This window comes from Dreissena polymorpha, chromosome 16, assembly GCF_020536995.1.
Source record: "Dreissena polymorpha isolate Duluth1 chromosome 16, UMN_Dpol_1.0, whole genome shotgun sequence".
NCBI classification, from domain to species: Eukaryota; Metazoa; Mollusca; class Bivalvia; order Myida; family Dreissenidae; genus Dreissena; species Dreissena polymorpha.
Window position 1 is genome coordinate 12,309,507 of NC_068370.1, and position 23,279 is coordinate 12,332,785.

The window sequence follows — 23,279 nt, forward strand, 5'->3', positions numbered from 1 at the left end:
AACAGAACTCTCCAAATTATTCAATCGTTTCGCGTTGCAACGCTTTATAATTTTTAGGTTTTCAAATCGTCAAAAGATACTTATAATGGCTATATTGGACTATGGTAAATGTTCAATAATAGTTTTTCCTCACAAATATCATAACTAAAACGAAAATTTGCGAATCTGAAACAACTTTTTTCAATTTTGTCAATTTACCAAACCGTGAAAAGATCCCTTTAAGACTTGTCTTTTTATAATAAGTAGATTTATTACGCAGGCTCTTTTGAACAGGATGCAGCGTTGTGTCAGGAAGCATTTTCCTTTTATTTTTTCAGGTGCCCAAGACAGGAGAAAAGTGAACCGTATTGCTGGGGACTCCAATGTTCATCGGATTAAGAATATTCTTCCTGACGATATAGCTGTCAAATGCCTGCCAATCTCTGGTGAGAATATATAATGAAAATTGTATAGAACAGTTATTACAGTTTCAGGTTTGTTTCTATTAATGGTATCACATGTACACATTTTTCTAAACCTTAAAACGAAATGATTAATGAAATAAACAAAAGCTTACTGTTTAAACAGTATCCATATGTCAGTTATAAAAGCGTCATTGACATCGCATTTCCAAACTTTGTGCCGACGTGTGTCAAATATTCAAGACGTCTAGGTCGTACATGGTGTTTTGTTATGTTTACGCTGTTGTGAATAAGGGCCATCTGGCACACATGATACAAATGTATACGAGTCTTTTTTTAACAGCTTTTAATAAGTTATGCAACATTGTAACGTAATGAACTAAAATGGATTATGTTGATATCAACAGTCGTTTAAATGTTTACTGTTTTTGTAAACATTTTTGAGAAAACACGAAACGCCACCATTTAACGTGATACTCGTAGTTTCTATAAATGATGTAATTATTTCATTTCTTTATACTTAAACAGTTCACATGTCAAGTCCTAAGCTTCGTATGATTACAGTATTTGTCATCAATATAAAGTTAAACTTATTATGCTGATGTGCAATGATTGCGTTTTCTAACTAATTTGTATGGTTATATATTTTATTTAAGCGTGTGGAATATTTTACAGATTGTAGGGAATTGTATTGGCAAACTTTTCATTTTAATCTTGAGGCAAAGCATGCATTTTCCTTGTGTATTCATTCATCTAATTTGTGATTTATTTACACAGACATTCGCTAACTCTGTTTTCAAAGGTGCCAAATTTTTTTGTGATCGTTTTTGCCATGCATTGTTGAGAGACTTGCGGAAGATGGATGTTCAACAGCTGTATCTTCATCTAGGCTCAAATGACATTCTTACGAATGAAGCGGTGTTTTACCGGTACATATACAATTATAAAAAAAAGCTTTGATATTTAAATTTAATGTAGTTGTTTCCCTTAACTATATAAATTTGCAAAACTAACATTTTTACATGGTTTATTCCTCAATGAGTCATGGAAACTTGCAATCATTTTAGAAGTGTTATCCAGTTTCTAATTTATAAATAAAGCATTTCACAATATTTTCTATTATCCATGTTAATTTGACATTTTATGCTCCCCCCAAAAATTTGGCGGAGAGCATATAGTCGCTTCTTCGTCAGTCCGTCTGTCCGTCCGTGAATAATTTTTGTCCGGGCTATTTCTCAGCAACTAAAGACCGGAATTCAATGAAACTGTTTTAGGAAGCTTCACTGCCAAGAGGAGATGTGCATATTATCAGAGGGTTCTGTTCGGATGATTTTTCACAGAGTTATGGCCCTTTGAAATTTTCTATTAACTGTACATATAGTGCAATTCTTGTCAGGGCTATTTCTCAGCAATTAATGACCGGAATTCAATGAAACTTTATGGGAAGATTCACTACCAAGAGGAGATGTGCATATTATCAGCGGGTTCTGTTCGGATGATTTTTCACAGAGTTATGGCCCTTTGAAATTTTCCATTAACTGTACATATAGTGCAATTCTTGTCCGGGCTATTTCTCAGCAACTAATGACTGGAATTCAATGAAACTTTATGGGAAGCTTCACTACCAAGAGGAGATGTGCATATTATCAGCGGGTTCTGGTTGGATGTTTTTTCACAGAGTTATGGCCCTTTTAAATTTTCCATTGTACATATAGAGCAATTCTTGTCCGAGCAATTTCTCAGCAACTTATTACGGGAATTCAATGAAACTTTATGGGAAGCTTCACTACCAACAGGAGATGTGCATATTATAAGCCGGTTGTCGTTGGATGATTTTCTACAGAGTTATGGCCATTTGAAATTGTACATATAGTGCAATTCTTGTCCGAGCTATTTCTCAGGAACTTATGACATGAATTCAATTAAACTTTATGGGAAGCTTCACTACCAAGAGGAGATGTGCATATTATCAGCCGGTTTTGGTCAGATGATTTTTCACAAAGTTATGGCCCTTTGAAATTTTCCATTAACTGTACAAATAGTGCAATTCTTGTCCGGGCTACATGTATTTCTCAGCCACTAATGACCGGAATTCAATTAAACTTTATGGGAAGTTTCACTACCAAGAGGAGATGTGCATATTATCAGCCGGTTCTGGTCGGATGATTTTTCACAGATTTATGGCCCTTTGAAATTTTCCATTAACTGTACATATAGTGCAATTCTTGTCCGGGCTATTTCTCAGCAACTAATGACCGGAATTCAATGAAACTTTATGGGAAGCTTCACTACCAAGAGGAGATGTGCATATTATCAGCCAGTTCTGGTCGGATGATTTTTTACAGAGTTATGGCCCTTTGAAATATACAATTAACTGTAAATATAGTGCAATTCTTGTCCCGGCTATTTCTCAGCAATTAATGACCGGAATTTAATGAAACTTTATGGGAAGCGCCACTACCAAGAGGAGATGTGCATATTATCAGCCGGTTCTGGTCGGATGATTTTTCACAGAGTTATGGCCCTTTGAAATTTTCCATTGTACATATAGTGCAATTCTTGTCCAAGCTATTTCTCAGCAACTTATTATTACGGGAATTCAATGAAAGTTTATGGGAAGATTCACTACCAACAGGAGATGTGCATATTATCAGCCAGTTATGGTCGGATGATTTTTCACAGAGTTATGGCCCTTTGAAATTTTCCATTGTACATATAGTGCAATTCATGTCCGAGCTATTTCTCAGCAATTTATCCTGGGAATTCAATGAAACTTTATGGGAAGCTTCACTACCAACAGGTGATGTGCATATTATCAGCCGGTTATGGTAGGATGATTTTTCACAGAGTTATGGCCCTTTGAAATTTTCTATAAACTGTACATATAGTGCAATTTTTGTCCGGGCTATTTCTCCCCAACTACTGACTGGAATACAATGAAGCTTTATGGGAAGCTTAACTACCTTGAGAAGATGCACATGTTATTAGTGGGTTCTGGTTAGATGATTTATTAACAGAGTTATGGCCCTTTGAAATTTTTAAGTTGCTAAACCATCCATCATATTATTTTGTCCAAAATTATGCCCCTCAAGACGTTTCCTTTTATCTGAATATATAGTGCAATATTGTGACAAAAAAAACCTTTGTGGAGCATCACCCATCTCAAACGGTTTCTTGTTTCATTATTTTCTGTCTACAATTAATTTTAGATGAAATAGCCAATGTTTTATTTATGCGCATAATATTAACAATATAATTATACATATTTGTTTATGTAACTATTTTGATCGGTAAGTCAGTCTGCAAAGAAAAAGAACACATTTGTATATATTTTACTCCACATTTTTTATGCCCCCTTTCGAAGAAAAGTGGGTATATATTTTTCGCACTATCTGTTTGTCTGTCACACTTTTCTTGTCCGCTCTCTAATTCAAATAGTTTTCATCCGATCTTTACCAAACTTGGTCAGAAGTTGTATCTAGGCGATATCTAGGTTAAGCTCGAATATGGGCCATGCCGGGTCAAAAACTAGGTCACGGGGTCACTTAGTGCATTTCAAGGATTAAGTATGGGGTCCGCTCTCTAGTTTGGGACTTATTTTGCATTTCTTGATTAACTTTTTTATGCCGCCGAAGGAGGGCATATAGTGATCGCACTGTCCTTCCGTCTGTTTGTCTGATGTCTGTCTGTCCGTCCGTCCGTCACACTTTTTGTTTAGGTTTCGAAAATTGCTCATAACTTCTTTTGTCGCTTCAGATGTAACATTCATATTTGATATGCATGTGTATATGGACAAGGCCTTTCCATACGCACACAAATTTTTACCCCATGACCTTGACCTTAGGGTCCGCATTTAGGGTTTGAAAAATGCATTTAGATTTCGAAAAATGCTCATAATTTCTATCAAAGCATTTATTGGGGGCATACGTCATCCTATGGAGACAGCTCTTGTGTAACAATTTAATTGAACATAATATACATGTTTTCTTATCTAAGTTAATGTCAAAGTTCTTGTTTAGTAGGTATTTATTGGTTAAAATGATGAAAAATAAATGTTGAATATATTTTTATGTTTCACAAAGTTTTATATTTTAAGGAGGCGCACAATCGGTGTCCAGAATGCTGGGTTGTTTGCTCCAACGATGACGCTTTGCTGAGCCACTTCTGCAGTCGCCATATCAAGCAACCAGAGACTGGAAAAGAGAGTAAAATTAAGCTGATAGGCTCACCAATGGTATGACTTTAAATCACTAACTTGTGTATGCTTGACAAGCATTTTATGTACAAATAAAGTAACAAAAAAGGAGGTCAACACATGCACTTTCCCATATAATGCTTTCTGTATCTTTTAGCAACTAATGACACGATTTTGTGTTGACATACTCAATATGATAGTTATAGCCCTATATAACTGGTATGTTCATTTTAGTTAATCTTTCTATTTTAATTAAACCTGTTTGTTTAGCTAGATTGCTTGAAAAATACAACCAGGATTATTTTTATGCCCCCGGATCGAAAGATCGGGGGTATATTGTTTTTGGCCTGTCTTGTCATTGTATGTGTCCGTGTGTGTGTGTGTGTGTGTGTCCCAAAACTTTAACCAAAACTTTAACCTTCTTCATATCTTTTGCAATATTGAACGTAGCAACTTGATATTTGGCATGCATGTGTATCTCATGGAGCTGCACATTTTGAGTGGTGAAAGATCAAGGTAATCCTTCAAGGTCAAAGGTAAAAAAATAATCAAAGTGGCGCATTAGGGGGCATTGTGTTTCTGACAACCACATCTCTTGTTAGCATTGTCTTACCCCTGTTACATGCAATGTACATGTGGCTTATTAAATTGGAAACCCTGGTTTGCATGAGAATATTTTGCAAAACATAGTTGAAAAAAACATACATGTATACAAACTTAGTCATTACTGTTAGTATAATGAGCACCTCTATTTCTGAATATTTTGATTGGATGGTTATGGGCCTTTATGCGTGTGTCACATTTATGTATGTGAAAGTGTGTAATTAGACAAAAGAATTTATATTTTTTTATTTTTTGGGTAATAATCACTTATTTTAGAGTTATTTATAAGTAAATCTTACAGATTGCATCTGCTAATCATGAACTCAACGAAGTCAGCCCAAGGAAGTGGAAGGCATGCTTGGAAATAGAAGTTTCCATTATGAAGGCAAATTTTAGTATATTTCAAATTTGTAACCAAATGAAATGACAAGATCTTAAATGAAAATTTGATTGAAAATTAGTTATCTGTCAAGAGAAACAGTTTGAAGCGAATGAATTAAGTATTGCCTATTGTCTATAAGTTTATTGTGTGACCTGAACCCTGTGAGGGATATTACTTATTTTTAAACGCCGGTTTTTAAAAACGGGACGTATTATAGTTTCACCCTTGGCGGGCGGCGGCGTCCATAACAGTGTCCGTTCTCTAATTCAAATAGTTTTCATCCAATCTTCACCAAACTTGGTCAGAAGTTGTATCTAGACAATATCTAGGTCAAGTTCGAATATGGGTCATGCCATGTCAAAAACTAGGTCACGGGGTCACTTAGTGCATTTGAAGGATTTAGCATTGGTGGCTCTCTAATTGGAGTAGTTTTCATCTGATCTTTACCAAATTTGGTCATAAGTTGTGTGTAAATGATATCTAGGTCAAGTTCAAATATGGGTCATGCCGGGTCAAAAACTAGGTCGCGAGGTCACTTAGAGCATTTCATGCATTTCGCATGGTGTCTGCTCTCTTATTGAAGTTGTTTTCATCCAATCTTCACAAACTTTGGTCAGAAGTTTTATCTAGACAATATCTAGGTCAAGTTCAATTATGGGTCATGCCGGGTCAAAAACAAGGTCAGGGGTTCACTTAGTACATTTCAAGGATTAAGCATGGTGTCCGCTCTCTAATTGAAGTCGTTATCATCCGATCTTCACCAAATTTGGTCAGAAATTGTGTCAAAATGTTATCTAGGTCAAGTTCAAATATGGGTCACGCCAGGTCAAAAAACTAGGTCACGAGGTCACTTAGTGTATTTCAAGCATTTAGCACGGTGTCCACTCTCTTATTGAAGTAGTTTTCGTCTGATCTTCAACAAATGTGGTCAGAAGTTGTATCTAGACAATATCTAGTTCAAGTTCAAATATGGGTCATTCTGGGTCAAAAACTAGTTCACAGGGTGCATTTCAAGGATTTAGCATGGTGTAAGCTCTTTAATTGAAAGAGTTTTCATCCGATCTTCACCAAAGTTGGGCAGAAGTTGTGTCTTAATGATATCTAAGTCAAGTTCAGATATAGGTCATGCCGGGTCGAAAACTAGGTCACTTAGTGCATTTCCAGTGTTAAGCATGGTGTCCAAAAACTTCTAACGGGTGTATCTTGTGACAGTTTGGCACTCTTGTTTATTACATTAAAAGCCACTCACCTTGAAATGAAATACATGTTAATCAGTACATATAGATGCAATTTGAAAGTGTGCAAAATTGTCATTAAATCTATAGCCTAGTTAGCAAGTAATTTATTTTTTTTTATTTTAAAACTGAATGTATGATTTGTATATGTACATGTTCAATTCAAGAAACACAATTATTTTTAAGTTTTAAAGCACAAAAAAGACGGATTTCTACCTTGCAACCACCAGATATATTCTAATTGGCAAAGATAAAATATGTTTCTTATTTATGTCCAAATTTACTATGCCAGATATTTCATTTCAAGTTGTGTGGCTTTAAGGAATGTTTTTTAAATGGGTATATTACCAAAATCTGCACAGCCAGGATGATATTAACCTTCAGAAGTTAAAGCTTTCTGAGAATTTTAAGGCTTGCCTTTTATACTTGAAATGATAAATCATTAACATGTTTTGTTCTTTAGGAACTTACAAACATTTCCCACCCACCATGTGGATCAAGATGTTTGGGCTGATGATTCTGGGTCGTATGTGTGGACAAGGTGGTCTTCATTACATCATGATGCAGCTGCGTATTCAACAACATGTTAACCTGTCCCAGCGGATGTTTTTGCTCTTAAATGATGTTGAGAAAAATCCAGGACCGGTACTTTATGACAAAATTTTATTTTATCATATGTTGGTGATTGAAACCCAGGACCTGTAAGTGCTTTTTAATATTTGCAACAAATGACAAATCATGTTAAGTTTTTGAAACATCTGTTTTTTGTTCAGTTAAAGGACATATTGAACTCACTAATTGCTAAGTTAACTTAGATGCATCAAGTATTTATTGATGATTTCTACTTTCTGTTGAATCATTATCCTCGCCAAAGCCAGAGAGATATAGTGTTGGCGTTTTCCATCGGTCAGTCTGTCAGTCCATCCATCTGTTTGTTGCAAACATTTTAGGGCTTCATATCATGAATTTAATAAGATTTCAACATGGAAAAATAAGTGTATGCCATATTCATACAATAGAGCAAATTTACTTTTTTTTCTTTCTTTTTAGATTAGTTATTGACAGAAGAACAGAACAGTAACATACTTTTATTACATTAACAGAGGCTCTGATTAGATGTGTATCTGCGTAAAGTACTCATGGAAAATATCAATATATAGATAAATAAAACAAAAATAGAGTTAAACAAATCATGGTGAAATCCACAATACACACAAAGAGCTATTAGTAGGCTTATCTCCATTGACTTATTTCACAGTAAATATCTTTTTTTGCCTTTTCATTAACATTTTCAATCAAAAATAACATTTGTGAAAAACATGGTCAATGATTATAACTAAAGTTAAAAATGTGGACACTGTAAGTTACTTGACTTTGGCTTCCAATCTGCAGTTTACAAATTTGCTTGTTATAGGAGTATTCGTGCAAATGGATATCCTGCAAGGAAGACTTCCACTCCATAGGACAGCAAGATGCACATATCATCTCTCATATGGTTCAAGAGAAATGCTGTAGATGTGGAGACTGTACCAAAGTTCTGAGTTTCAATAGTCTTGAAATCCATGCTCTTAAACATCTCTATGATGTGAGTTTAGCACTGTGTATGAACTGATGTTGCTTCATTTTCTGCATATCTTTATCTCAGTATTCTCTAGTTTTGATGGTCAAATACATATTGTCTGCCAGTTTTTTTCCCCCAATACTGCCGTTCATCGTTTGCTTGCATCAAGAGTTTTAAAAGAAATTAAAACTCATTTGTTTAGTTCGAATCTTATGAAAGACTTAAATGGCCATGTTTAATACAATTGTATAACAACATATACAAGCTAAAAAATAGTTGGAATAATTAATGTATATATGAACATAACAAATTTACTTAAAATCATAGGTCTTGTTTTTGTCTGCCATTAAAAGAACCAGAACACATTTCGGAAATTCGAGGATTGACTTGCTGTGTTAGAGGATCATCAGGTGAAGGAAGAAACCAGGCTTTTTTCGACTCAATGTTGATGAAACCTGATCGACATGCTCATCTTGGTTGAGTAAGCCTGGGTTAAGTGTGTCCCAAAAGTAGGTAACCTGGTGAAATCTTAGGAAAACATTGTAACAAGATCCAGGTTTATTTGACTGGCAGACCGATGGACAGTGGGTCAACCGTAAATCCCTTCATGTGAAAACGGTAGGGACAAAATAAATATCACATTGCTCTTCTGAGTTCATTTGTAAACCAAGTTTTATCACAAAATTAAAATGGTCCATGTATTATTTTTTGTATTTAAAAATTATGTAAATATTTAGTTTCATGAAATCTTACTGAGTTTTCTCAATTTTAGCGACTATTCGGACCTGGACTGACGGACAAATGGGCAACATTGTCGCAATTTGTATACCAAGTTTTATAAGAATTGTTTCATAAAAGTAACCAATGTGTCTGTTCTATGTCAAGGTAACTAGTAGGATGAAATACACAAAAAAGATTATGGATCACAATAGGGTAGGCTCCGCATGCCGTGAACCGGGCAACAGCTTTTGTCATTTAACATTTGTTATAATTGCATAAGCTGGCAGATACCCTTTAACTTTAACGATGTTTACCGATAATTTCTCGGAAAATACAATCTAGCAATTTTTAGTTAATTTAGATTACTAAAAATTAATATTATATTTATGCCCCCCTTGGAAGAAGAGGGGTATATTGTTTTGCACATGTCAGTTGGTTGGTCCGTCCGTCCACCAGATGGTTTCCTGACGATAACTCAAGAACGCTTTGGCCTAGGATCATGAAACTTCATTGGTACATTGATCATGACTGGCAGATGACCCCCATTGATTTTGAGGTCAAGGTCACAAAGACTCGAAATAGTAAAATGGTTTCCGGATAATAACTCAAGAACGCTTACGCTTAGGATCATGAAACTTCATAGGTACATTGATGATGACTCGCAGATGACCTCTATTGATTTTCAGGTCACTAAGTCAAAGGTCAAGGTCACAGTGACTCGAAATAGAATAATGGTTTCCGGATGATAACTCATAAATGCTTACGCCTAGGATCATAAAATAAAAAATTATAGCTATATTGATCATGACTGGCGAATGGCCCCTATTGATTTTCAGGTCACTTGGTCAAAGGTCAAGGTCACAGTGAATCAAAATACTAAAATGGTTTCTGGAAGATAACTCAACAATGCTTACGCCTAGGATCATGAAACTTCACAGGAACATTGATCATTACTGGCAGATGACCTCTGTTGATTTTCAGGTCACTAGGTCAAAGGTCAAGGTCACAGTGACTTAAAATAGTCAAATGGTTTCCGGATGATAACTCAAGAATGCTTAGGCCTAGCATCCTGAAACTTCATAGGTACATTAATCATTACTGGCAGATGGCCCCTATTGATTCTCAGGTCACTAGGTCAAAGGTCACAGTGACTCAAAACAGTAAAATGATTAATGGATGATAACTCAAGAATGCTTACGCCTAGGATCATGAAACTTCATATGAACATTGATCATGACTGGCAGATGACTCCTATTGATTTTCCGGTCACTAGGTCAATGTCACAGTTACTCGAAACAGTAAAATGGTTTCATGATGATAACTCAAGAATGCTTACGCCTAGGACCATGAAACTTCATAGGTACATTGATAATGACTTGCAGATGACCCCCTTCATAGGTACATTGATAATGACTGGCAGAAGACCCCTATTGATTTTCAGGTCACTAGGTCAAAGATTAAGGTCATAGTGACTCAAAACAGTTTAATGGTTTCCTGTTGATAGCTCAAGAATACTTAGGTCTGTGATAATGAAACTTCTCAAGTACATTGATCATGACTGGCAGATGACCCCTTTTGATTTTCAGGTCACTAGGTCAAAAGTCAAGTTCACAGTGACAAAAACGTATTCACAATGGCTGCCACTACAACTGACAGCCCATATGGGGGGCATGCATGTTTTACAAACAGCCCTTGTTCTGTGTTAAAATTATGTACACGTCTGCGTTAAATAAATATGTTCACATTTGAAATAAAGCTAAAAATGTGTATTGTTGTTATTAGTAATTTGAAGCGAATTGCTCTGTGGGAAGTAAAAGTACTATCAACCAGACCTAAATATGTGGGTAATTAGAGAGCACGAGAAAAGATGAAAATTAAGTTAGCTCAACCATTTTAAGCAATATTACTGGGTCACACTTTTTACGATGCAAAATCTGAAGGGTCCCTAGACTATGATGATTACTTACACGAGGAGTGTCCATTCATTGCTGCCGCATTTTCCTATCAGTAACACATTAACGCTTGTTTCGTTAAAGCAAGTCGTATATTCACGTTTATAAATATTTATATAGAAAATAAAGGTTTAATTGTCGCATATCCACCGCATGATGTGTTTCTTATTAAGTGAACGTATATTCAAACCGAACAAATTTGTCCTTAGATTAAAATATACTACATGTGATCATATGTGGCTTATTATGAATTTATTATATCGCAATGAGATGTAAATAGTTCATACATGCAAAGTGTTCTTTCAACACAACCAAATCACACTAATAGTCGCGTCTTGCGTAAATAGGTCTTAATGCGTATGCGGCCGGCGTAACTCAAACACGGTCTGCGCTATTTCGCAGTGATTGTTGTTTGGTCAAAAACGTGCATGAAAAGGTCCGGATTTCCGCAGTGATTTGGCCAATGCTGTGGGCGATTTCTCTGAAATCAATAATTAAAATATTCTGATTCATTCATTCGGGTGTACAGGCGTGAAATTTCCCCATCATTTAATTGTTTGTTGATAAAGGTTATTTAATGTGAAAAGCTTGGTAAGACAGCTACGCCGAACAACTGAACTAGCATTCATTCATTTGATCAAAATATGCACACAGCAGAATGATTGTGTTTCTTACATGGCTTTTAGAAGAACAGACCATGCAGGCGAGCAGTGAACAATATAATAAGGTTTAGTTGCCCTAACCCTCTATACCCTTGGTATGACTTGTGAATGTTGAACTAATGTGCTACAGCATCGCTTAAATACGAACATACGATAGTCAAGTATCCCCGCATAATGACTAGTCGGTTATACCCGCTTTGTGAAATTAGGAATATAACAGGTTTGATATAGCATTAACAGTACGTACTTGGGGGTTATAGGAAATACCCGCTGTATGACTATCCTGTATATAACTGAATGACGTCAAAAATACAACTGATGTGATACGGCATTACTTATACGAGCATAGGGTAGTAAGGTATAACTTGCCTCCTACAAAAATGACCTGATTCGATTTGCTTTGAGTGGCTATGTGCCCATTATGTATTTTCCATACACCCTGAGAAATTTCCATACACCCCGAGTAATCGGTTGAGATATAATAGATACACAGTTAGCAACTGATTGTGTATAGGATATACACCCTCAGTTCCCTTCTCGAGCTTCTCTCTTATACACCATCAGTTACAAACAGTGTAACTAATACGGTATCACTTACACCAGCATGGGTTAGTAGTATATACCGCTATATAACTCGCTAGTATAGTACAGGCTTGATACGGCATTACTTATATACGACCATGGGGTAGTAGTATATACCGCTATATAACTCGGTAGTATAGTACAGGCTTGATACGAGCATTGGGTAGTAGGATATATCCGGTATATAGCTCGCTAGTATAGTACTGGCTTGATACGGTATTACTTATATAGGAGCATGGGGTAGTAGGATATACCCGCTATATAACTCGCTAGTATAGTACTGGCTTGGTACGGCATTACTTATATACGAGCATGGGGTAGTAGGATATATCCGGTACATGACTCGCTAGTATAGTACTGGCTTGATACGGCATTACTTATATACGAGCATGGGTAGTAGGATATACCCGGTATATAACTTGCTAGTATAGTACTGGCTTGATACGGCATTACTTATATACGAGCATGGGGTAGTAGGATATACCCGGTATATGACTCGTTGGTAAAGTATCGGCTTGATACGGCATTACTTATATACGAGCATTGGGTAGTAGGATATACCCGCTATGACTCTAGCAAGTACCGGTTTGATATGGCATTCCTTATATACGACCATGGGGTAGTAGGATATACCCGGTATATAACTCGCTAGTATAGTACTGGCTTGATACGGCATTACTTATATACGAGCATGGGGTAGTAGGATATACCCGCTATATAACTCGCTAGTATAGTACCGGTTTGATACGGCATTACGTATATACCAGCATGGGTAGTAGGATATGCCCGGTACATAACTCGCTAGTATAGCACTGGCTTGATACGGCATTACTTATATAAAGACATGGGGTAGTAGGGTATACCCGGTATATGACTCGCTAGTATAGTACTGGGTTGATACGGCATTACTTACATACGAGCATGGGGTAGTAGGGTATACCGCTATATAACTCGCTAGAATAGTACAGGCTTGATACGAGCATTGGGTAGTAGGGTATACCCGGTATATGACTCGCTAGTATAGTACTGGGTTGATACGGCATTACTTACATACGAGCATGGGGTAGTAGTATATACCCGCTATGACTCGCTAGTATAGTTCTGGCTTGATACGGCATTACTAATATACGAGCATGGGGTAGTAGGATATACCCGGTATATGACTCGTTAATATAGTACTGGCTTGATACGGCATTACTTATATACGAGCATGGGGTAGTAGGGTATACCCGGTATATGACTCGTTAATATAGTACTGGCTTGATACGGCATTACTTATATACGAGCATGGGGTAGTAGTATATACCCGCTATGACTCGCTAGTATAGTACTGGCTTGATACGGCATTACTAATATACGAGCATGGGGTAGTAGGATATACCCGGTATATGACTCGTTAATATAGTACTGGCTTGATACGGCATTACTTATATACGAGCATGGGGTAGTAGTATATACCCGCTATGACTCGCTAGTATAGTACTGGCTTGATACGGCATTACTTATACCGGGTATACGAGCATGGGGTAGTAGGATATATCCGGTATATGACTCGCTAGTATAGTACTGGCTTGATACGGCATTACTTATATACGATCATGGGGTAGTAGGATATACCCGTTATATAACTCGCTAGTATAGTACCGGCTTGATACGGCATTACTTTTATACAAGCATGGGGTAGTAGGTTATACCCGGTATATAACTCGCTATTATAGTACTGGCTTGAAACGACATTACTTATATTCGAGCATGGGGTAGTAGGATATACCCGCTATATTACTCGCTAGTTTACTACCGGCTTGATACGGCATAACTTATATACCAGCATGGGGTAGTAGGATATACCCGGTACATAACTCGCTAGTATAGTACTGGCTTGATACGGCATTACTTATATAAAGGCATGGGGTAGTAGGATATACCCGGTATATGACTCGCTAGTATAGTACTGGCTTGATACGGCATTACTTATATACGAGCATGGGGTAGTAGGGTATACCCGGTATATGACTCGCTAGTATAGTAATGGCTTGGTACGGCATTACTTATACGAGCATGGGGTAGTTGGATATACCGGTATAAGACTCGTTTACCAGCATGGGGTAGTAGGATATACCCGGTACATAACTCGCTAGTATAGTACTAGCTTGATACGGCATTACTTATATACGAACATGGGGTAGTAGGGTGTACCCGGTATATGACTCGCTAGTATAGTACTGGCTTGGTACGGCATTACCTATATATAAGCATGGGGTAGTAGTATATACCCGCTATGACTCGCTAGTATAGTACCGGCTTGATACGGCATTACTAATATACGAGCATGGGGTAGTAGGATATATCCGGTATATGACTCGCTAGTATAGTACTGGCTTGATACGGCATTACTTATACGAGCATGGGGTAGTTGGATATACCGGTATAAGACTCGTTTACCAGCATGGGGTAGTAGGATATACCCGGTACATAACTCGCTAGTATAGTACTAGCTTGATACGGCATTACTTATATACGAACATGGGGTAGTAGGGTGTACCCGGTATATGGCTCGCTAGTATAGTACTGGCTTGGTACGGCATTACCTATATATAAGCATGGGGTAGTAGTATATACCCGCTATGACTCGCTAGTATAGTACCGGCTTGATACGGCATTACTAATGTACGAGCATGGGGTAGTAGGATATATCCGGTATATGACTCGCTAGTATAGTACTGGCTTGATACGGCATTACTTATATACGAGCATGGGGTAGTAGGATATACCCGCTATATAACTCGCTAGTATAGTACTGGCTTGATACGGCATTACTTATACACGAGCATGGGTAGTAGGATATATCCGATACATGACTCGCTAGTATAGTACTGGCTTGACACGGCATTACTTATATACGAGCATGGGGTAGTAGTATATACAATGGCAGCCTGTTTGTAAAACATGCATGCCCCCCATATGGGCTGTCAGTTGTAGTGGCAGCCATTGTGTGAATACGTTTTTTGTCACTGTGACCTTTGACCTAGTGACCTGAAAATCAATAGGGGTCATCTGCCAGTCATGATCAATGTTCCTATGAAGTTTCATGATCCTTAGTTTCATGATCCTAGGCCTAAGCATTCTTGAGTTACCATCTTGAAACCATTTTATTATTTGGAGTAACTGTGACCTTGACCTAGTAACCTGAAAATCAAGATGGGTCATCTGCCAGTCATGATCAATGTACCAATGAAGTTTCATGATCATAGGCCTAAGCGTTCTCAAGTTATCATCCAGAAACCGGTATAAAAATGTATTAATAATGCTACTGGTATTTCATTTCTGTGTATTTTAGTCTTATATACAATATGTATAGATTCTATTAAGTGCATTATTCCAATTTACTATTCATGACACTAACTTCTACGTTATAAACAACTACTTTCAGATCATTTGCTGTTATTTGTAACTGAACGAGCAAAGAAAAAAAATCTTACGTTTTGAATAACTAATAAATCCTTCCAACAATAAGCATTTTCCTTGTGACTTGACTTTCACTGGGAATCAAACCCAGATCTCCTACTTACTTAGTAAGTCGGCATGTTTTCTTTACACCATGAAAGCGATAAGTTGAAGGAAAAAGCTAATCATTATGTACATAAAATATATTTAACAGATAAAAATTTTAGAAGTCGTTTTCCTACAAGTCTGTATTAACCATTTGACCCCCATGGCATGGCCAGTTTTATGATGACACAATTGTATTTAGTTCTACTACATGTACACGATGCTATACTGAATAATGTACACGATGCTATACTGAATACCAAATATCTATGCAGTCAGATTCATAGATAATTTTCCACTTTACACATATAAGGAAAACAAGATACTACAAAGCAGGGTTAATTAAATTTGGACTCGCTCACATTTTGGCAAAATGACAATTTTCCCAAAACAATCAAATTATAGAACAAGAGCACTAAGATGCTCAACTGTGACCAGAAGGAACTAAACTATTCTGAGAGGGTGTAGTTTAGTATAATAAATTTACTTGATGAAAAATATGTAATTTGTAGGCAAATACTCATTTATAAACTTGACTTTGCTTATCATTACAGCAAATGTTTTGACAAACTTTAAACAAGATGTGTTTGTGAAACATAATGTCCCCCTATATGACGTTTGACCTTGTAGGATGACCTTGACCCTTCACCACTCAAAATGTGCAGCTCCATGAGATACAAATGCATTTCAAATATAAAATTGCTAGCTTCAATATTGCAAAAGTATTCATAAAATTAGCGATTTTGACCACATATATTTGACCTCTGACCTTGAAGGATGACCTTGACCTTTCACCACTCATAATGTGCAGCTCCATGAGATACACATGCATGCCAAATATCAAGTTGCTATCTTCAATATTGCAAAAGTACTCATAAAATGAGCGATTTTGGCCACATATATTTGACATCTGACCTTGACCTTTCACCACTCAAATTGTGCAGCTCCATGAGATACACATGCATGCCAAATATCAAGTTGCTATATTGAATATTGAAATACTGCAAAAGTGTACATTAAATGAGCGATTTTGACCCATATATTTGACCTTTGACCTTGAAGGATGACCTTGACCTTTCACCACTCAAAATGTGCAGCTCCATGAGAAACATATGCATGCCAAATATCATGTTCCTATCTTCAATATTGCAAAAGTTATTGCAAATGTTAAAGTTGGCGCAAACCAACCAACCAACCAACAGACCAACCAACAGACAGGGCAAAAACAATATGTCCCCCACTACTATAGTGGGGGACATAAAAAAGGAACACAATTTCAAATGCAACTTCCAGTGTTTACAAGCTTTTTTTAATTTGACATTTTGACCCACTTTTAAACGTTATGTGATCCAGTTTCAAAGTCAGCTGAGATTACATTGGGCCAAATGCTCTTATCATCTTTCATGAAAAATGCACATAAAAAGGGCCAATTGTGTGTTAACAAGGTTCTACTCTAGTAATTTAAGAAAAACTGTCATGTCCACTGGCAGCCATGTTAGTCTACAAACCGGAACCAGTTAAGAACTCTACAACTGAGCTATCATTAGAATAAATATTCTGACCAAAATTTATGGAGATATGGCTAAAAATGTCATTTCTAGAGAATTTACAAGGTTTCATTATAGCCATATAAAGACAATTGCCTCGCGCTCTAGTGGATATGTTTTTTGAATAGACATAAAAAATCTGAAACTGGACTGAGCCATCATTTGAACAAATATTCGACCAAAATGCATGAAGATTGGAAAAAAACATTGACTTCACTAGTGTTCAAAAGGTTTCACTATAGCTATATAAGGAAAACTGCCCAGCCCTGTTACATACGGTCATTTATGATGTTCCACAACTGTTGTCGTACGTTAAACAGTTTTCTAGATAGTAATTTCCCACTATTTTTTCCATCAGTGCAGCTTATGATCAACAGTTAACTAGTCACTTCCACTTTAAACCTGTCCACTGTAAACACAAAGTCTACTGTTTTGACCTTTTTATACTCTTTATTTCTTATTGCTTTTGAAATATCATCTTATATATAATGTTATAATGTTCGCATGTATCTCCAATTTATATTCTAGACAACAGTTCAATACATTGAGCTGTACACTATAAAAGTAGAGACTAAAATATGATGATAACATTTCTCATCTCTTCTTCTTGTCAATCACTCAAATGGAAACTCTGGCCCCTGTGGTACACATTCTTTTTGAACAGCATGTTTTGTCTGCCAAACTGAAAAAAATATTAATCACAAATAAACATTTTAAAGAGAAGTGTAATGCCCCCACACTAATCTTTAGTTTCAAAACAATTGTAATGTCCAAACAAAATTAAACTAAAATACCAAAGTGTGCAAGTTCAAATGCTTTTTGTTTTGAGCTAATAGAGAGAGTTATACAGACAACAAGACATTTGCACATGGTGAATACTTGTGTTATTTGGATAAGGCATTACCATGATATAGTCTGAGCAGGTATTTTTCCATCAGTGCAGCTAATGATCAACAGTTAACTTGTCACTTCCACTTTAAACCTGTCCATTGTAAACACAAGGTCTACTTAAACTAAAACACCAAAGTGTGCAAGTTCAAATGCTTTTTACTTTGAGCAAATAGAGAGAGTTATACAGACAACAAGACATTTGCACATGGTGAATACTTGTGTTATTTGGATAAGGCATTACAATGATATAGTCTGAGCAGGTAGTAGGACGCAATGCATGCCTCTCCAACCGCTCAACTATTGTGACTGCTAGATGATGATTTCAGCTGAGGAGCTAAACAAAAATGAGCAAGGACCATAGTTCTGCAAAATTGGGGCTCATACATAATTTATTCCTTTAAGATGCCAATGTTTCCAATGTTGACTAGAAATGGCGCGGCAGAGGCCGACGCATATCCCCACGCCGCATGTTTGACCCAGGGGCGCCCCAGGGTTGGTAATGGGGCCATGCATAGTTGAGATTGACTGTATTGTCATAAGAGAAGTTCAGTATCAATTAGAAGTGAATCGGTGTATAAATGAAGAAATTACAGTAAAAGGCAATTTTGGGTGGGCGTGGCCTATGTGGGCGGGGCACCCCAGGGTTGGTAATGGGGCCATACATAGTTGAGATTGACCGCATTGTCATAAGAGAGGTTCAGTATCAATTTGAAGTAAATGGGTGAAGAACTTTTAAAGTTATCGAAGGATCCAGAAAAGTGTCAGACTGACAGACACAGAGCGCAAACCGTAAGTCCCTCTCCTTTTTCAAGGGTAGGAAACTAACAAGTTTTGATGATAATGTAAAAATAATGGTCAAAACAAGAAACTGATTGAAATACAAAGTTAGGTCGACCAAAGGGTGTTCTCATTATGTTATATGCACAAACAGGGATTTCAGATATTTAAGGGGTCAGGACCATGGATAATTAATAAACCCTCATGTCAATTTCATGTGAATTGCCAGCATTTAATTCTTACGACGTATTCATCTACCATTACTAACATCAAGAGTGTCTTGGTTTGGGTCAAGCTTTCGTATATTGTTTGGAGGCATAGTGTAATAGCTGTGATGTTTTAGGAATAAAATGAACCTAAACACAAAACTGAAGCAAATTTGCACCTTTCTATGTATCTTTTGACCTTGAAGGATGACCATGACCTTTCACCACTCAAAATGTGCAGCTCTATGAGATACACATGCATGCCAAATATGAAGTTGCTTCCTTCAATATTGCAAAAGTTATGGCAAAATATTTAAGTTGGACCAAACAAACCAACAGACATACCAACAGACAGGGCAAAAACAATATGTCTCCCACTATAGTTCATTCCAACGCTCACGGACACTGGAACCCCGCGGAGAGTAGGAAAGCTCCACTGTATATATTTCATATATAATAGTCGAGCTAAAAACCCCATTTTACTATGATTCAAGGGCCATAACTCAGGGGTGTTTGGGTCTATTTGGCCCATTATCTAACTTGACCTAGATGTTATTGCCTTACACATTTTCACGAAGTTTGGTGAGGATCTGATGACAATTGCTTGACTTATTGAGCGGAAAATAATCCAGACCGACTGACAGACGGACTTACTTACTTACAGACGGACGGATGGACTAACAAACTAAAGGACGGAGCGATTTTAATATGCCCCCAAAATCGCTGGTTCAGGGGCACAAAAATGATATTGTATAAAATGTATTGTATTTCTTAAACTGTATGAATTGTTATATGTAATTTCCTTTTAACATTATCATTACATCTTCTCACGCTAGATTGGAAGGCTCTGAACTGTTATATACAGACAGATCAATCCCAAGTTTATCTTCCAGGGATCAGAAGGTGTCTTGAAATCATTATGAACTGTTCCATCATTTACAATACTGTATGAAATAAATGACAAAGTTATGGTCCAGACAAACTTCAGGTTTAAAACACAATAAGTGACCCCATGACCTAGTTTCTGACCCGGCATGATCCATATTCAAACTTGACCTATACATCATCTATATATACAACTTGTGACCAAGCTTGGGTGAAGATCGGATGAAATTTCGGGACAGACCGACGGACAAACAAAGTGGTTCCTATATAGCCCCCATTACCAATGGTAATGGGGGTATAAAAAGATAGTATTACCAGCAGTTGGTTTCAATGGAAATTTCTTACCAGACAAGAGGTTTGATGCATATTGTTGTGAGGGGAAACTGGAAAATATCTGAAACAACAATAATAATTTATGCGCTATATTGTTAGGTCAAATTTTAATATTTGATAATCAGAACACTGCTAGCTGTCTGATTACAGAGGAGTCTTCACAACATAATGCGTTAACAGTTTTCCTGCAATAAGCAAACAGGACAAAATCAACAACACGAGTATTTATAATATATTCAGAGACAAAGATGATCCATCCATGTCTTTGGAAATAAACAAAGGGCATTTAACAATTATTTTGGCCTCATTTTAGCAATGTTGATAAATATACAGGGTCATAATGCTTGGTGTGTTAAAAGTGAAACACCATCAAAACCAGTGCTCCAGCTTGGCATGAATGGAAGGGCGCAGCACCCTGCCATTCAAAGATTCCAACCTGTCCACGTTGGACACCTTTCATGCCCTTTGATGAAAATGCCGAGTTGGGAACAATTAATAGGGAGTTACAGTTGTAAGATCGTACGCGAATATCATTTGCCATTTAAAAGGAATCACGATGTTCAAACTTAACCTTTGACCTAGAAGTTGGCAAAGGGTTTGTTTTTAGTTGGTCTCATTTTAGAATTTACAGAGCATATTTTGCAAATCAGTGTGTGCTTAGAAGCCTTAGCTACGGAAATAACCGCAACTCAATTTGCTAACAAGGATCACCACTGCCTGTCTGCAGCAGACTACAAATGATTCTGCTCTAGCAGTGAGTGTATATACCAGCTTGTAAGACAACATTGGCCAGACTAGTGTTTATCATTAAAGTCTGTACGTATTTGTACCATTTTTGACCTCATCCAAGATATCATTGGGACAAATCTTCGGACAAAGTTTCATTATGATCAGACAATAAATGTGGCCTCTAGAGTGTTAACAAGGTTTTACTAAATAGCCATAAAAGAAAAAATGCAGAGCCCACTGGCAGCCATGTTTTTCAACCAATCAGCATCATGTTTGAACTCGTCCAAGATATTATTGGGATGAATCTTCTGACCATTTTTCATGAACATCAGAAATAAAAGTGGCCTCTAAAGTGTTAACAAGACTTTACTATAGCCATATAATGAAAAAAAATGCCCCGCCCCCTGGAAGTCGTGTTTTCCAAGCAAATGTAACCATTTTCAAACTCTTTCAAGATATCATTGAGACCAATCTTCTGACCAAATTTCATGAAGCTTTGACAATAAATGTGGCCTCTAAAGTGTTAACAAGGTTTTACTAAAGCCCTATAAGAAAAAATGCCTCGCCCCCTGGTGGCCATGTTTTTATAGCAACCATACCCATTTTCGAACTCATTCAAGACATCATTGGGACAAATTTTCTGCCCAAGTTTCATGAAGATCAGACAATAAATGTGGCCTCTAGAATGTTTACAAGGTTTTACTATAGCCATAGAAGCAAAAATGCCCTTCCCCTGGCAGCCATGTTTTTCAACCAATCAGCATCATTTTTAAACTCGTCCAAGATATTATTGGGATGAATCTTCTGACCATGTTTCATGAAGATCGGACAATAAATGTGGCCTTTAGATTGTTAACAAGATTTTACTATAGCCATTTTTAGCCATATTAGGAAAAATGCCCCGCCCCTTGGCAGCCATGTTTTTCAAGCAAACATAACCATTTTCAAACTCATCCAAGATATCATTGAGACCAATCTTCTGACCAAATTTCACGAAGATTGGACAATGCGGCCTCTACAGTGTTCACACGGTTTTACTAAAGCCATATATAACCATATAAGGACCATATATAACCATATAAGGAAAAATGCCCCGCCCACTGGTGGCCATGTTTTTAAAGCAACCAAAACCATTTTCAAACTCATCCAAGATATCATTGGAAAAATGTTCTGACCAATTTTCATAAAAATCTGACAATAAATGTGGCCTCTAGAGTGATAACAAGGTTTACTATCGCCATATAAGGAAAATGCCCCACCTCATAAATGCCATTTTTTCAACCAACCGGCGTCATTTTAAAACTTGTCAAAGATATTATTGGGTTGAATCTTAAGTAATATGCTTATAATAATGGGAAAAGGGCAATTATTCTTACAAAATGCTTGATACAGTTGTCTGCTCTTCTTTATAGATTGGGGTCATGTTGGTAAGTAAGTTCGCAAAATATGAAAGCAATATGTCAAGGGACATTGAAAATATTTTAGGTGGTACGCCAACTTTAACATAGATTTATCAATAATATCAATATTCTAAATGGTAAAGGGGCCATAATTATTACAAAATGCTTGATAGAGTCGTCTGCTCTTGTTTATAGGTTGGGGTCAGGTTGGTTAAGAAAAATGCAAAATATGAAAGCAATATGTCAAGGGACATTGAAATTATTTGGGGTAGTACACAAACTTAAACATTTGCTGCATTTTCTAAGTGGAAAAGGGGCCATAATTATTACAAAATGCTTGATAGAGTTGTCTGCTCTTGTTTATATGTTGGGGTCATGTTTGTTAAGAAGTATGCAAAATATGAAAGAAATATGCCAAGGGACATTGAAAATATTTGGGGTAGTACACAAACTTTTAACATTTGCATGCTCACACCAACGCCAATGCTAAGGCTAACGCCAACATCGGGTGAGTAGAATTGCTCCACTATATAGATTTCATATATAATAGTCGAGCTAAAAAGGGTCTTTCTGTAAATCTTTAAGAGAACAAATTAAAAACTCAACAGGCCTTTTTTAATATATATATATATATATATATATATATATATATATATATATATATATATA